Below are 13,570 nucleotides of genomic sequence, written 5' to 3'. Positions count from 1 at the left end.
TGTCAAGATTACGAGTGAAGCTATCGCAAAAAAAAATGAAAATGAATAAATGTAGGTTTGACTTAACCGGTGACGTAGTCACAGTTGATTTCCGAAATTCAAGGAATTTAGAAGAAAATCTTCGTAATAAAATTTGGTTCTTCGGTAATTAAGGAAATTAGGATCCGCTTTGATTAAATGCGATAATCTGTTTTAATTGCTCTGTCGGATATTTTACTATATATCCACCCCCTTCGTTTCCTTATTTCCATAACTCGCACCTTCTATTCTTTCTCTCTCAATTCATACTTAAAAGCATTCTTCAATATGCTTCATCCAGTTCTGCTTCTTGATATATTTCTTACTTTTATATCTGTCATTCTTCTTTTTCATCTACCGCCGGAAGAATCTATTTACTTCTACTATACTCTTGGTTTTATAGTGTTTTTAGTTCTCCCGTATCTTTATATTGCTATATGCATCGATATATATGGTTTATAATTTCTGAGTTGTCGTTGGGCTTTATATCCTCCTTTATATTTCGAAGTCCCTGCTTCTGTCTTCTATAATCATTGTCATCCCCAGTTAATGCTCTCTTCTATTTACTGTGATTTATACTCCAATTTCTATTTTGGATCTTCATGCTCTGTTTTCTCTTCTATTTATTAAACACAGCAAGTAATGGTCCAGAATTCGTAGTTATGGAGTTTCGAATGAACATGGCTAATGTTCTAAGAAGGAAATTGTAATGGTACGATCTTGATTTGTCAAATTACCAGAATACCTCAGAAAAGACCGAATCATCAAGAAAATATTTTCTTCATATTTTTAGAGGTTAAATAGAATACAAGAGTCGTGTAATATAGCACATGATGACGTTATGATCTGCGAATCATCACGTTCCATTTAGAAACTCAGCATGACTTACTGTAATATAATCATGTTGATCAAGTGTCATTATATTATACTAATTCATGCTTCAGTTCCCAACACGTCTTCAAAAACATTCCTATTTTGAACTCGAAGGTTTCAGAATTTAGAAACTAAAATTTTTCTTTTATGATGTAATACAGATAGCGCAAAGAGGTAAATGATTTCAGATAGAATAATTATGGAAATATCTTCAGAAATATGGAGGATATTTATAATGAAAGATACGATGATATCTTAGATTTCTAATATCAGAGGATGATGAAGAATATTGTTCACAGGGGTTTAGAGTCAGGAGCAAGGTATTCGTTAATGACTTCAGGAGATACTGAATCATTTAGATTCTTTGAAGGTAGGTTCAGCCTTTGTGATTTGTCTACAACCTCCTTCATACTTTGCTCTATCCGTTTTCCAGTTCCAAAACTTCTCTTTTTCTGAGCTTTGCCAATACACTATTCTTTATCATCAACTTTTTACTGTTAAGATCGTTTACAGTTTTTGCTGCTTCATCAGCATTTTTTAAAATTTCGAGAACTAGTTCGCAGTTTAGGGTATTTTTTAGAAACTTCACATTCGCAGTATGTAAGTCCAGGAGATAGACATTATATGTATAACTGTTGGCGTTGACATGCTGCAAGATTTCAAAATACTGATTGCTAATTCCCAATGATTCGTATGGCAATTCTCGTTACAAGATGCAGATGAGTAAATGATTTTTCAGAAAATCAAAGATTAGTGAAGTTGTTAATAAGTTTATTGCTAATGTGGTGGAACATAAACGGCTCCCTGGTAATAATGGTGGAAGGGCAACCTATATATCGAAGTTATAATAAAACTATTTCAACTGAAAAGTCGAAGTTGCCTTGCTGGAGCTGTGACAAAGCTGACTACTTTGGAGAGGAATTGAAAAGTTATTTTAGCTAGTAAATGCCAAAGGGACTGACACGGATACGTGTTAAACTATGACTTTGGTTTCGAGGATTTTTCAGATACATAACTGTGGGTAACATGTGGTTGGATCATCATCTCGATTGTTCATTATTTGAAGTATCTTCAGGAATTTCAGAGGGTTTGAACACAGATTGAATCCGTTAATATACATATGATGTTCTAGCACAGTCTTGAAGTCAAAGTATAGCTTTGAAAGATATAGGAATCTAAGAGTGATGATACCGGTTATATCTTGAATTGAATTCTGCGATTTCAAAATCAAAATATGTAATTAAACTTGAATGAGTATGGTCGTTTTGATTTTTATGAAATAATGTATATTATTGTAAGAGTAGGGAGTATAATGGATGATTTGCTGAATAAGATTCGAAGAATGTAACATATTATTTGTGAACTTATATATTTCTCAGTTATTACCTACCCGTTAAAAAAAATTCACAAGTAATGTTTTGTACAGAGAATTTTATTACAGCCCTTATGAAAATATGTGTATATTTTTTTCAGATGTATTACAGATTTAATGAGTTAATATCATATTAAGCTCATTTGATTTTCAGCTAGAACTAGAAATGAATAATCCCAAAAACTTTAGAAATTTCGTAATCTTCGTAGATTATCACTTCAACGTAAATGATATTATGAATCAATACTTCATTATTCATTTTCATTGATATTTATTCAGTGAATGATGTTGGTGTTCGTGGAATTCTTGTTAACATCGCAAGGTACGAATGATGTTATTTGAAAAGTTTCGAGTACATCGCTGATGAAAGTGTAAAATCAAACATATATTTGAATAATACACTTGATTTATTATGAATTGGAATTTATAGAATTTAGACAGAGATTGTAGTTAACGATGGTTAAGTTGCGGACGAAGGACGTACATCATTGCATATTAATAATATGAATCAACCGAGTAGTTAAGATTCACACATAATAGCTTAGTACGGAAAGATTTATTATGGTTTCAAAATTTGTATATATAAGATATGCATATAAATCCTTCAGAGAAATGGCTTAATACTTCATAACTCGTTGATACAATATACGTGTTATTGATTAGTGATGATGTCCACGGTGATTCTTGAACTGGCGGAGTTTGTGATGTTATAGGTGTTGCTGATTCTGGCGATGCTGACGGTACTGACCGTGCTGGTGATGCTAATGGTACTGTTGATACTGTTGGTAAAATAAGTCTAGCTTGTAAAACACGTACCATTCTTGTCAGGATTTCTATTATTCCTTCTATCCTTTTGGTTCACTCATCTGATTTATGGTTAGGGTTAGAATAGATAATCTCTAAGACTTTAGAGACTATATAATCGTTGCGGAGTGTTTCTCCAATGAAGTTATGAATCAATACTTCATCATTTTTTGTTTTTAGTATTCCTTAGTATCTACAGAGCGTATGACATTGGTGCTCGTGGGATATAGGTTGTGATGTTGAAGTGTGGGATGCGGATGTTACTGTTGGTGGTGGTGATGGTACTGTTGGTGTTGCTGATGGTGGTACTGGTTATGCTGCTGGTGCTGCTGCTGGTGTTTGTAACCTTTGCACCATATTTTCCAAAGCCACTACCCGAGTGCGAAGCTCGTTGACTTCTTCTATTACACCGGGGTGATTGTCGGTTCGGACGAGCGGATAAATAAAATCTAGAATTTGATGTATTATATAATCATGACGAGATACTCTGGAAATGAGAGAGAAAATGGTGTTTCGGACAGGTTCGCTGGTAAGAGCTTCAGGTTCTTCGCCAAGAAGACAATGTGGTGGATGGAAAGGATCGCCTTCTTCTTGTCTCCAATGTTTAAGGAGGCTACGAACTTATCCCCAATTCATCCAGAATAGATGATGGCTAATTGGTTGATCCATTCCGGTCACACTACTTTCGGAGCTTGAGTGGGATTCCATTTCGGAATCCGAGGGACTTGAACTAATGACGATTTCCATTTCGTACGATTGAATAAAGGATTTTTCGATATGAAATGATTTTCCGGCTATCGGGTGGTATTCTAATTACATAGGATATCTATATATATATAGCAAAAGATTTCGTAGATTACGGAGGAATTTACGGAATATGTCAGGCAAAGTTTACAGTAACAGATACGCTAAGATATGAATTAGCAGATACGCTAAGATATGAATTTTGTCTATACACTATTCATGCAATCAATGCAATAAGATGTGTCTAGACTAAGAGTGATAAGCAGGCAATTTCCGACAAAAATGATAAGCAAAAACTTTTGACATGCAACTAAGGTCGAAGTCCAGACTCACTAATGCATCCTAACAACTATCAGTTATACACACTAATGCAGACCTAGTTCGCTAAGACCACTGCTCTGATACCACATGTAACGACCCGTCCTAATCCATAAGAACGAATACAATAACATATGATTACATTGCGAGGTATTTGACTTCTATATGATACATTTTACAAACATTGCATTCGTTTTTAAAAGACAAACTTTCTTTACATCGAAAGTTGACAGCATGCATACCATTTCATAATACATCCAACTATAATTGACTTAATAATAATCTTGATGAACTCAACGACTCGAATGCAACGTCTTTCGAAATATGACATGAATGACTCCAAGTAATATCCTTAAAATGAGCTAATGCACAGCGGAAGATTTCCTTAATACCTGAGAATAAACATGCTTTAAAGTGTCAACCAAAAGGTTGGTGAGTTCATTAGTTTATCGTAATCAATCATTTCCATAATTTTAATAGACCACAAGATTTCATTTATTCGATAATCATACACTCGCAAGTGTTTAAAATTCATTCATATGGATTGAACACCTGGTAACCGACATTAACAAAATGCATCTAGAATATCCCCAAACATATAAACATCAAAGTACTAAAGCAGTTCAAATTCTCTGATTGGGGCGTGTCAAAGCCCACAGATCTATCTTTAGGATTCGCGTCAATTGGTGGCAATTATAATAAACACCAATTCTTAGGCTACCAAGTTCAACAAGGGCGATATCCGGTATAACAATTCAACCATAGAATGTAGTTTCGAATACTTGTGTCTATTTCGTCAAACATTTATAAAAACAGCGCATGTATTCTCAGTCCCAAAAATATATATTGCAAAAGCATTTAAAAAGGGAGCAAATGAAACTCACTATACTGTATTTCATAGTAAAAATACATATGACGTCATTGAACAAGTGCAAGGTTGACCTCGGATTCACGAACCTATATTAAGTATATATATTTATATATTGGTCAATATATGTCTAACAAATTCAGGTCAATTCATAGTGTATCACAATCCTAATGCTCGAGATTATCATGCAAAAGTCAACAAAAATCAATTTGATCCAAAATAACTTCCAAAAATTCATACGTGTTTATTATATAGCTTAAATATAGTTGTTATATATATTTAAATATATTTATCAAATTTTATTAGAGTAAATAATAATACAAGTCATTTATTAATAAATAAAAATTTATATTAAAATTTATATATAAAAATATACATTTATATATTTTAAGTAATAAAATTTATACAGTTCACTCAATATTATAAAAACATGGTGGTATGTATTATTAATGTAATTATATTACGTGTGGTAAAAATATCTTTGTATTACATATTTGTTTGATAAAATAATATTGATAATAATAATAATAAGTAACCGATGTATTATTTTGTAATAATAAGAATAATATTTTTTATTATTCTACTAATAATAATAACAATACTTATATTTATAAATGATGATATTAATTATGATAAAATGATAATTCTAATCATGATAATTATAACGATACTTTTTAATATTAACTGTAATAATAATAATAATATCTTATATAATAGTAATAATTCTATTCAAAATGATAATTTTTAATATACTAAAATGATAATAAAAATGATATTTTATAATAACAATGACATTTCTATTAAAAATGATAATTTTAATAAAAATGAAAGTTTTAATATAAATGATACTTTTAATAATAATAATAATGATAAAAATAATGAAAAAGGATATTTTTCTCTTAAATCAATATCATACAATATTTTAATTTCATCATGATACTTATACTCGTTATTTCCTAATCGATTTATTTAATAACTTTTAGTCCTCTTTTAAATCGCATTCATAATATTGATAATAATATTAGTCATAATAATTTGATGATACTAATATTAGTTTTAATTGATAATGATACTAGTAATAATAAATATTAATGATAATACTAATAATAATATTAATATTATCAATAATATTAACAATAACTTTTAATGATAATAACGATAGTAATAACAATAACAATTTTTAATGATAATATTTATACTAATAATGATAATGATAATAATATTAATAATAATTATTATTATTTAGATAATAATAATAACGACGATAATAACGACAATAGTAATAATAATAATTATTTTAACAATAATACTTAAAATTATAGATAATTCAATTGACTACATCTTTTAATCCGTTCATCGAAACTATTCGATATCTAAATGAAAAGTAATTGATTTTTTGCCAGCTTTCCAACGACATGCATATCATATACCTTATCTCAGTAGTATGTGTATTAAACTCATGATCTATCATAAACTATTTAACGACGAAATTAAACATACAAGCATGCATAATTATATATACTCGAGCACTAGTCAGGGATACATTACTAATATATAAAAGTTAAGTTATGAGTGCTCACGCATCAATATTGTGATTCAATATTGCAGGAAAGTATGTAGACGCAACGGAGATGATAAACACTAGTTTGACCTCATGAGCATACTCCCGAACATTATCCATAACCTCCATAGCTATAACCCATAATTTCCTTAGCCCTATCCCGCTCGCAAAACCCATTTTGAAAACATGCGAGCAGAACCTCGTCGTAGTATTTTATGTATACTAATAATATCTTGAAAATAATACAGAGTATATATATATATATATATATATATATATATATATATATATATATATATATATATATATATATATAAATTGATTGAGAGAGTTTAGAGAAATATATTTTCAAGTATCTATGAAATAATGAAACCTATTGAATTCTATTTATAATATATTTTTGAATTATTAAAGTGAATTATTAAAGTATGAATTATTAAAGTGAATTATTAAAGTATGAATTATTAAAGTGAATTATTAAAGTATTAATTATTAAAGTGAATTATTAAAGTATGAATTATTAAAGTGAATTATTAAAGTTAAGGTAAAGTAAAAGTAAAGTAAAGGTAAAATTAAAGTATAGTAAAAGTATAAAACTATGTACGTATAATACGCGTATAAATATATATAATATTAATTTAATTCGTTATATATATTTAATAAAATAAAATATAAATATCGTTATCTTTATCATATTGATTAAGTAATGAGTTGTCAAAAGTGGTTCTAGATATGTATAAAAGTTATATACGTTTTAATAATAAATAAGTCCTTTTTAAACTGAAAACATTTTTGTACGTCAGAAACTAAATCAAATAAATATGATAATTTTGTTTTCCAAAACTAAATATATTTAAGAATCATTTTGTTAAAAGGTTAAAATAATGGAAATCGTTATATCATAAAACGTTTTAGAAAAGTAGAATTATATATATTCATAATAGGTTTCAAGTTTTTAGATTATAGTCTGTTGGTGAAGCATGAGATAAAGTCCAAAGGTTAAATAAACGTATGAAATCATCTTAATAAAAAATGTCGAGTTACTTAACTTGTCGATATCCAACATCTAAGTTATTTACACTCCACGTTCTTACTTTCATATTAAATAAAATGAAAGTTAACATAGTTATGTTATCAAAGTCACGAGGAAAATATTATAAAACATGAATTGAAAATTAAATAGGAATCTCTACTAACCCTTGTCTAGTTTCCGTTAATTGACATATTTGTTCTTACATATAAATCACTTTACCATTTTCCGAATGTTATCAAAAAGAATAGATTTCATAAATCACAGTGGACCTCATAACATAGACCCGTAATCATATCACAATGTATCTGATAATTCAATAATTTGATATTATCTTTTAATTTTGTCGATAAATATATTAAACATATATTGAAACAAATACGTTCATGTAAAGTATTATACATCTAATACTTTGTTAACATTTTCAATTAATATAACTATATATTATATATATATATATATATATATATATATATATATATATATATATATATATATATATATATATATATATATATATATATACACATAAATGTTCGTGAATCGTCGAGCACGGTCAAAGGGTAATTGATTACATGAATATAGTTCCAAAACTTTTTGAGACTCAACATTACAGACTTTGCTTATCGTGTCAAAATAATATAAAGATTAAGTTTATATTTGGTCTGAAATTTCCGGGTTGTCACAACAATTTAGTTGTAAATCACTCACAACGAGAATTGGTGTGATTATTGATTACTACGAGAGTAGAGTCATAATTTGAACCCGATTATCAGTTGACTCAACTTATCACATCTAGGAGGTCTTAAGTGACGGGGAATTTTGTGCTATGTAATCTTAGTTATCGTGTCTGCACTGGGAATTCCAGGTGGACCGATTAGGAAACTCACATGCTTTTAATCCACAATTAGAGCTTAATCTTATTGCATCCAGAAACTAGGTGTAAAAGGTATAGGCGAACATTCGTTCTCTTATTAGTTTACAACTTATCTTTCTTGTTTGCTTTAAAGCTTAAACATAAAATACCAAAAATATTGTTCTTCTTTGTTAATTAGTTAAAGTTATCCTTGACTTGGCAAATCGTTAAATAGCCACCAACAAAACTATTTCGTACTTTCAATTTTCTTAGATTAACTTAGTTTATTTCCATTAGTAATAATCTTAATTCTCACGCGTAAACTGTCCTTGGAACGATCTTGGATTTACCAGCATCTTACTACTATCATTAGTGTTTAAACTTTAATAACCGGTATTTCCTTTTATAAATAATAGACGTGATTTTACACATCAGTTACTTTAATTTATTTTCCTAAGTATACATAACTGTTGAAACTTTTTGATTAGCAAAATAATTGTATTCAAACCCCCTACAATAATTCATGTTGTTAATCGGGTTCTACAGGATGTTATTGTGCTTCCCGACGGGCGTTACGATATTTAATGGACTGTTTTAGGTATGGTTAGGTCATCAGGGTGTCTTGTGGGCGTCTTGCATTGTGAGATTTATTTGGCTTTGGACTTCTTCGTTGCAGGATTCGTTCTATCATAAGTGTACACATTTCACTTTTTTCAATGTCCTTTGTTAACTTTGACTTTAGATATTTTTTATTTATATTATATAAGTTTGATGAAAATTATATGAATGAATTGGGTTTTAAATATGTTTTCATTAATATAACTTTCATTAAGTAGTATATAACACAAAATAGGGGAAGTTATGGTTAAACTTGAAAAAGAAACATTTTAAAAATTTAATAGTGAACACGTATAATGAAATGGATTATTATTATTATTATTATTATTATTATTATTATTATTATTATTATTATTATTATTATTATTATTATTATTATTATTAATTATTATTTTTATTATTATTATTATTATTATTATTATTATTATTAATTATTATTATTATTATTATTATTATTATTATTATTATTATTATTATTATTATTATTATTATTATACCAATATAATTAGCAACACTTTCAATGAAAAATCCGGGTCACCTTAGAGGCTCGGATTAACTACTGTAGTTCGGTTTAAGTTTTGGTTGCTATTCATTAAGAAGAATAGTCATTGACTTTGACAGCATCTTATTGTTTTATTCTATCACCGTTCACCAAGTCCACAAATCAAGACAACCCACTTGTTCGTGTGAAAAGGAGAGAAACTAACCTTTTAGTATTTAGATTATATATATATATATATATATATATATACTCCATGAGTTATCGTCCATTATCTCTTTTGAGGTTGTGTCATATTAATTGTTCATTTCTATAGATAGATACGCATAATAAGGTAAATTTCTTTCATACTCTTATTTTATGCGTATAAAATAAAAAGAAAAGTGATAAAAAAATCAAAAGTTGAAGTGATAAGTAAATAAAAATTACAACTGAAAGTTATTTGTTCTTTAAATGCGTAAGGAGACAATAAATATGAGACTGTAGAGTAATATAATATAATATAATATAATATAATATAATATAATATAATATAATATAATATAATATAATATAATATAATATAATATAATATAATATAATATAATATAATATAATATAATATAATATAATATAATATAATATAATATAATATAATATAATATAATATCAATATCAATATCAATATAATATAACATATCTATAACGACTCTCATTTTTCCATTCTATATATTTTCAATATTTAATGCCCAAACAATATAATTAAAACTTAATAATTAAACTCTAATCAATAATTGTTAAGTATTAAGAATTATAAAACATATTAATTAACTTTATGCAATAAATGACAAGTTAATAAAAGATGTAAATAATAAGCTAATTAACTTTTGTGAACAAAGTATAATACTCTAAAAATTGTAGCCTTTAAACAATTTAGATAGAACCTTTAATGAGCCATTTAAGCTAAACTAAAGTACAAGGACTAAAACGAAAAGTTCCAAACCCTCTCTTGATTTGCCCTAGTCGAAATTTAAAAAAATAAATAAATGAAATGCCCATTATACCCCTCCCAAATTCGGCCAAATTCACCACCATCACCTCCTCATTAAGCCTAACTTGTTCCCTAAGTATTACTTGTTAAACCCTAATTCTAGAATTCTCTAATCTCACCTATAAATAGGGACCTAGGCTAGAGCAATTCTTGTACCAAATCATTCTTACAATCTTCTCTCTCAAAAACACAAAATCTCTCTTTCTCCCTTGTGAATTTCGGCCAAGGAGAGAGCACCACACCACTATCTTCAATTGATCTTCAAGTTATCTTCAAGTGTTCTTCAAGTGTTCTTCAAGATCTTCAAGTGCGTTCTTGGTTTTCAAGTGCTTTTGATCTCCACCTTCAAGTCATCTTCATCTTTTTCTTGTTAATCTTCATCAAGGTATAACCCTAGATCTAAAACTTTTAAATCCTATCTTTTTATTCATGTTTATGTTCATAATCATATTCATGTTCTTGATCTTATTCATAATCATATTGTGCATGTAAAAAAATATATAAATGTATATACATACATACATTCACGAAAAAAAAAGGGAAAGAGGTTTAGATCTACAAAACCCTAAAGAATTGTTAAGGATTTGTTAATAGTTAAATAAGGAAACAAGTATATACACACCATATATAAGTACATGCATGCAATAATATATATATATATATATATATATATATATATATATATATATATATATATATATATATATATATATATATATATATATATACACACACACTATATATATACGGCTCATATATATATATAAAAAAAAGATTTTTGTTGAATCTTAAAAACTTTATAGATTTGTCAAAGATATGTTAGTGTTTAAAAAGGAAACAAGTATATACATACAATATATATATATAAGGATTATATATATATATATATATATATATATGTACAAAAATATATATATATATATATATATATATATATATATATATATTTTCTATATATACATATATACATACGGTATATAAAAAAAATAAAAAAATAAAAACCATATATATATATATATACATATACATATACACGATATATATATATACATATATACATATTAAATATTAAAACCCTAATTAAACCTAACCCTAATTATTAAACCCTAATTAGTTTACTAAACCCTAAACCTAATACTACTTTAATACTATTAAACATTTACTACTTAAACCCTAATCATTTATTTATTATTAAAACTTAACTACTCTAATTAAAACCCTAATACTACTTATACTATATTACTTATACTACTTAACACTCATACACCTATACTACTACTTAACACTTACACTATTACTAACACTTATAATATACCACCTATAGTATAACACACGATTACAATAGTCATCCACGATAACTTGAGGATTACTCGAACGTCAACGCTACTTAAGGCCTAGGGTGATCCTTGGTACCACTATGGGATGCTTGTGGATCTTGAATACAAAACTTAGATTTTGGTCAAGAAATCCTGGGCCAACCAGTAACAATTGGTCATTCTGGTGACTCGGCGGTGGAATAGATGTTTGGGTATGGTGCACAATGTCAAACCCGATTATGGTAATCATACACTTAGTTTCACACTTAATAAGTGGTGGACTTATTAAGGACAACACACTAGTGTTCAACACTAACTTACTAAAAGTGAAAACTTACTAAGAATGGAAACTTAGTAAAACAAACGATACTTAAACTTAAACTTGGGCAAAAACATTTAACTACTCTTAAAATGTCATTAGGTTGACTTTCTGCTCACGTTCATCTAACTCTTCTATTCCAAGGAATAACAACTCTCTCTCCTACTTACTAAGGTGAACTCATAGCCCCACTCTTTAATGCTAGAAACTTATTTAACTTATTAGGGTGAGACACATTCTACTTTTACTATTTACAATTTAGACACAAGTACCAACTGTTAAACTATGCTATACCTGGCTATGTCCAACAAAGTCCCTACAGTGATATTTTTAATTGCTCGTTAAGTGCATTCTTAATTTTTGGGGGTAGGCCTATCGGAAGTAACATCCCCGATACATTTGACTAAGTCTTTGTATTTATTAATAATGAAATTAAACTGACAAGGACAGTACAACTTGTCATTGGGGCAAACTTTAAACGTTTAGTCTAAATATCACGAACTGGCATAACTTTTTGATCTGCGAGATAAACTTTATAAACAAAAATCTTATGGTCTAAAAAACGGTTAAACATATTGTTAAACCTATGATTTCACTCAACCATTTTTGGTTGACACTTTAGCATGTTTTGTCTCAGGTGTGAATGATCAAGTTTACTTACCTACTGCTTATGTGATACTACTTGGACTTAGGATCAAGAACTATCGCATTTATTATTCTTGCATTTGAAATATTTACTTTATTGTAATTTCCATTCTTGTAACGACATTTCATTTTCTGCTGCGTACTCAATAAAGTTTGTTTTTATCATATAGTATTGTTCTCGTATATTATAATATGTTGGTTTATTTGATATTAAGTCACATTTCACCAAGCCCCTAACTGGGGGTGTGATAGATTAGTATCAGAGCATAACCAGGCTATTATAGAGAACCAGAATTGCATCTTCATGTGTGCCTTACTTGCTAGCTAGGGTGCCTTAGCAATCTAGAAAACTATAACCTTTCCTGCCTTAGACTTAAAAAGCACTTAGGATTGCCTTAAAATCTTAACAACTTTGCTTTGATAATCTTGGCTTAAAATGCTAATCGAAGTCTCTTTACTAATGTTAGGATGTCAAGCTCAAGCGTTAATCAACCAAACAAAATGACTCTCTTCAAATCATCTGAAGAAATGGCTCGCTTTAAACCTACCATCGAATTAGGTACTGGATACTCTTCTACTGAAAGACCAGTCCAAAGCCCACCTTATGATCTTGGTGGTCCTCCCTCAATAAACTATAGTCCGGATACTTTACCTAAGTCTCCCGACTATTACCCGACCCCGAGAATTGAAGACAAGGGG

The sequence above is a fragment of the Rutidosis leptorrhynchoides genome, chromosome 2, assembly GCF_046630445.1.
Source record: "Rutidosis leptorrhynchoides isolate AG116_Rl617_1_P2 chromosome 2, CSIRO_AGI_Rlap_v1, whole genome shotgun sequence".
Taxonomy (NCBI): Eukaryota; Viridiplantae; Streptophyta; class Magnoliopsida; order Asterales; family Asteraceae; genus Rutidosis; species Rutidosis leptorrhynchoides.
Note: the sequence above shows the minus strand (reverse complement) of the source record.